We start from the raw sequence: 5,266 nt of genomic DNA on the forward strand, positions 1-5,266 counted from the left end.
TGTTTTTGACGAGATTCGATGATGTTTAACTTTTTGCCGAACAAGTTAATATTTTACTGAATGGTGGATAATTTACCGAAAAAAGCAAAAGTAATAATAAATTCAATTAAAAATATTCCAGATTTTAGCAGCAAATTATTCGTAAATCTACCGAAGGCGCTGAAAAATGAATACGCTTTCGCAATTTTTTAAATCAATTGCTGATCTCCGTTAAATATTACTGTGCAAATCGTCAAATGAATTTACTGAACAACTTTGGGTTGGCTTAGTGTGTACATATAAATGGCTGGTTTGAATATGCAAAGTTTAAATAAAGCACTCATTTGATATAAAATATCGCCATTCTGAAACCATCTTATTTTATTGGCATTTTTTCACACATGCTCTTTCTGTAACTGAGCATCTGATGAGGAACACTCCCTCTTAAATTGGGCGAGAATTAATACTTTCGCATCCCCCTGCGTGGTAGAGAGATATGCGTGAACACAAAAAAAAATCTCTTGATTTTCGAGAGCGTGTTCTCTCGCTTTCGGTGGGAGCTAACAAACAGCCCTACTGCGTTTAACTGTTTGCAAAGGAGAAAATGAGCTAATATCGAGAGCAGTAAGGAAGCCTGGTTTAGAGCAATGAGAAAGGCACCATTGCACCGCTAGGTGAATTAAAACAGGTTTTTTTTTCTTTTTTATTTCGATTATAGGGGCTTTAATCTTAAGGTCATTCGCCTCTTCGGGTTAGAAAAATCTCTTATGAAAAATTTCTAACCCTATGTGCGATGTCGGGACTCGAACCTAGGTGCGCTGCGTACAAGGCAATCGATTTACCAACTACGCTACGCCCACCCCCTTATATGCGTTAATTTTTCCTATAGTTTATATGGGAAATTTCTCTGTGGCCGCACTCTTAAATCCGTAATTCCGGAACCAGAATTCCGATAGATACAAAATTCAATAGCAACCGATGGGAAGGTTGCACCTTTCATTTGAGAGTAAGTTTGGACAAATAGGTCCAGCCATGTCTGAGAAAAATGAGTGACATTTTTGACACATACGCACATACATACACACACACATACAGACTTTTTCCGATCTCAACGAACTGAGCCGAATGGGATATGACACTCCGCCCTCCGGGCTGGGATTAGGTTTATGGTATTCAAAGTGATTGCATAACCTTTCTATACGAGAAAGGCAAAAAGAATATCAAAACCAAGAAAAAATACTACTAATTTTCCATGGTTTTGATATACTTTTCTATACAAAAATTCAGGTAACAAATTTTCTATTACGTTTAGAGCCTGTTAAAACATGTTAAGATATGTCTAAGGAACAACCTTTGATGATATGTGGGCCTATTAAATCAGAGTGTAAGTGATCTTCCTATGGAAACATAGCAAAAACACTATTTTTGATTGGAGACACCTCTAAATGATGTCCAAATTAAGTCATTTTTGGCAAAAGTTTATAAATTCACACTTAGAACAAAAATCTGAGTTGACCCATGAATATTTCAAAACTTTTTCAAAATTTGGAGAGGTCTACTGGTTACTTGCCGTTCAATGTGTAGGTATTGGTGTTACATTAGCGAACGACTGCTGGTAACATTTTGAGAGATTTATTCCCAAAAGTAAATATACTGACATCCGGAAGACGTACTGAGTATCTGGTTGGAAAAGAACGCTACACAAACCAAACCTTGTTCAAAATCTTTCTGGAAACGTACTTGGTAAATCACAGAAATCAATTATAGTTGTGAAAGAATGTGATCGATCACATACTCCAATGACAAAAAGCTCCAACACTTTCTCAGCAGTTTGCGAGTAGCATTTATTTCAAACAACACGTCTCAAGATGAAGCTTCAGGAACAAGCCTTGACTAGATAAAGTTAATTATAATAAGTTTGAATGTATGAAAGCTCAAGAAATTTTTAACATTCTTGAAATCATGCACACTTCAATGTTCAATCAATAATACCCGACAAATCTGATTCTGTGAAGCACGAAAAGTCAACGATGTGTTTCTCGCCGTTCCAAAAGTGACATATTTCAAATGAGGTCAAAGAATAGTTTGTCATAGTTGCATTCGATCGATTTACACACCTATAGATAAATAACGTCCTTAAGTTACCCGTCCGACACAATACATTCATTCACTTGCAGCCGCCTACTGTCGTCCAACCGAATCTCTACTCCACTGAGACAGACACACATGGCATACACGAACGGATGGCGGGGTTGGCATCTAAAAAGCACAAATTTATCTCTATCAATTTATCTAAAGACATTTTGTGTGCTCTGTGTCCCGCCAAGTGTTTCACTATTTTTCTTCCGTTCGCTAGATTCTTTCTGCAGAAGCTGGTCGTGTCAGACAGTCGGGGGGTGGTGTCACCCTGCATTCGGTGCCGCAGGCGATTATGGAAGGAATTTTGGGATCTTCTTTGATTCGTTCGGTGGGTGGAGCGATTTAAATCCTTTCGTGTTGTTTTTGCTGCCAAGGGAATGATTCGATTTTCCCAAGCAGACACTAACGATATCGACAGCCGTCCCCTTACTAGGCACATGAACTCTCACTGTTGGTTCCGCCAGGGCAAACAAGTACGTGGGGAATCTGAAAAGGACTGGAAGTTTCGTTGGCTGGAGGGAAAGAACCGGCTTCGAAGAAAAAATTTAAGGTGTGCTTATTCTAACAAAAAAACATTGAATTCAATAACAACCTAAAAATGACACTGACTATTTGTGGATTTGTTGGTTCATATTGCATATATTCAGACTGTCAAGTAAGAGCGTGCGCGACGATATTTATTGCAAAGTTTTTTAAAGTTATTGATCGATATCGTTGAGGCTGTTATCTGAATAGAACGTAGGGTAGCTGTGCCTTAATTCATCGTAGCGCATGTACTCATCCCACCCATTTGAATACATTAGTTAGAGCAGTGTCTGCGATCTCTATTCAAATCATTAGGTCAAATGATAGGATGAATAAGAGTTACTCGACTTTTTGTGCCGGTCAAACATGAGTATTTTACATTTTCCAGCTCAGATGTTTTATGTTGCCGCTTCTTAGGAACAAAGCAAGTATGCTGGTACCTATTTAAACGCAATACAAGCACTGTATGCCGAGTTACAATCGAAATAGATCCCTACTTATGAGATGAATAAGGGCTCGTCTCCCCTATAATCCTACCTACAGCGTTAATTATGGAGTGGGATTTTCGAGACATACTTTCTGTGAGATTTACGGCGTTCTCTTTATAACTACTCGAATTCGATGTGAAGGTTATTCCAAGTTATTAATACATTTTTGACTTGAATAATGCCCAAAAATTTTCTATACGATTTGTATCAGGTGGCTGGTACTGGTCCCGGCAAGGATTGACCAAGAAAGGTTTTCTGGAATTTTTAACAGAGGCGTAGCTAGGGGATGTTATTGGAGGAGTACACCTCCCCCCTTTAATCAACCCGCTTCCCACCACCCTTTATAGTACCTCCACCGTTTATCGTACTTCCATCAGAACCCCCTCTCACTAATACTACCTTGCCTTTTGACCACCTTCGCATACCAAAATTGGTCAATATATTCCTCCATTCACAAATTACACAATCTGACTCATGTGAACACCTCCATGTACAGGCAAGAGTGTTTGGATATGGAAGAGGATGTAAATTTAACGATTCGCTCTGCCAATCTCAGTTCTAATCTCAGTAAGTGACATATGCCTGAAGAGCCGTTCTTATCGGATCACAAACATATTTGTTTTGACCTTAAATATACAGCGGAAAAGGATCAAGATCCCAGCACAAGGAGGCTCTGACCAATTATAACACGATCATTAGGAAAGATTTTTGCGCTGAATTGGATGATAGCTGATAATAAATTGAGAACGAAACTTGATGTTGTGATGTAGCAGGTAATTATTGCTCAGGTTGTTATCATTTTGGTCGTTTTAACGGTTAAAAGATCAAAATCTAAAGCAGAAAAAGTGTCCTATGACATCAAACAGAAAACTATTTATGCTTTAAGTGAAAGCAAATTGAAAACTCAATGAGATGTTGAAATATTTCAATGATTACAAAATAATTAATCAATTTGATGTTTGCCAAAGAAATAGATTCGAGTGTGTGACTTCGTCGCGAGCGGTTGACCCTCATAGAGCTCCCTTCGAGTCGGTTAATTTTCATCATTTTCGGCACAGTTTACTGCCTCCCGGTTATCGAAAGTGTGAATAACGGCACAATTGAACGATTACACAAAGTGAAGTGGCTTATAAAAGCATTTTTCGGCATATTTTCGATTGACGCGAGTGGTGACGGTTTGTGAAAATCGAAATCCGACAAATGAAAAAAAAATCTTTTCCTCGCATTACGGGCCAACGATTCCCGATGCAAGGACAATAAAAATGCACAGAAAACATCAAGAAACACGGTGTACATTCTAAAAATAGTGAAAAATGGGGTTTTCAGAGAAAAAAATTCGATCCGAAAAGTGAAAAAATACGGCAATAAGAAAAATTGGCATAATCAAATAATTGGTGTTTCACCATCGACTGGCGCCTACCAGGTGTCGCCCTAAAATTCTTCTCCCAAAAAATAGGTGGCAAACCAGTCGGTCGGGGCTCAGTCAATTTCGCCCGCGTCCCTTGTCACCTATTTTTTATTGGGTGTTTCATCAGCGGTGCTATTGAAAATGAGGCACCTTGGATATTCAACTGTTTTTTTAGTTTCTTATTTTATTGCAAATGTATAGAGGTTTTGATTCTTTCATATTCGGGATTGCAGATATTTTGTCGCATGTAAATTTTGGGTGTTCGTTGATATGATGAAGGGAGGGGGGAACTGTATTCGCCGATCGGCCAACTTTTCTTTGGACTGGGCAAACTAATTTCTATGTTTGTTTAGGGTTTGTTTTACCAACGGGGGAACTGATCCACAGAGCATTGAATGTGCTTAGGGAAAACACATGGCCTTATTTGAGTGGAATGTTGACTTCAATTCAATCATGTAAAAGGTTTGAGAATTGACAATTCGCGAGAGGGATCGGGGACCGGTTGGCAATTACCTTCAGTTATGTCAGCACGAGGAATAAGTGTTTTGCTATCATGTTCATTGGTTAGCTTTCAATTCTATCTCATGCCCCCAAGCGAGTCTAGGTCTGTTGGTGACTTTTGGTCGTTGGACCGGCGACGACTGGGTGCTGCTGCTGTCGGCCTTCTGCCGATGATGGCAGAGTGAGAGGGTGCGAGCGGATCTAGCCGAGAAGACAATGCCGTAAA

The sequence above is a fragment of the Topomyia yanbarensis genome, unplaced genomic scaffold (genome assembly GCF_030247195.1).
Source record: "Topomyia yanbarensis strain Yona2022 unplaced genomic scaffold, ASM3024719v1 HiC_scaffold_32, whole genome shotgun sequence".
NCBI classification, from domain to species: domain Eukaryota; kingdom Metazoa; phylum Arthropoda; class Insecta; order Diptera; family Culicidae; genus Topomyia; species Topomyia yanbarensis.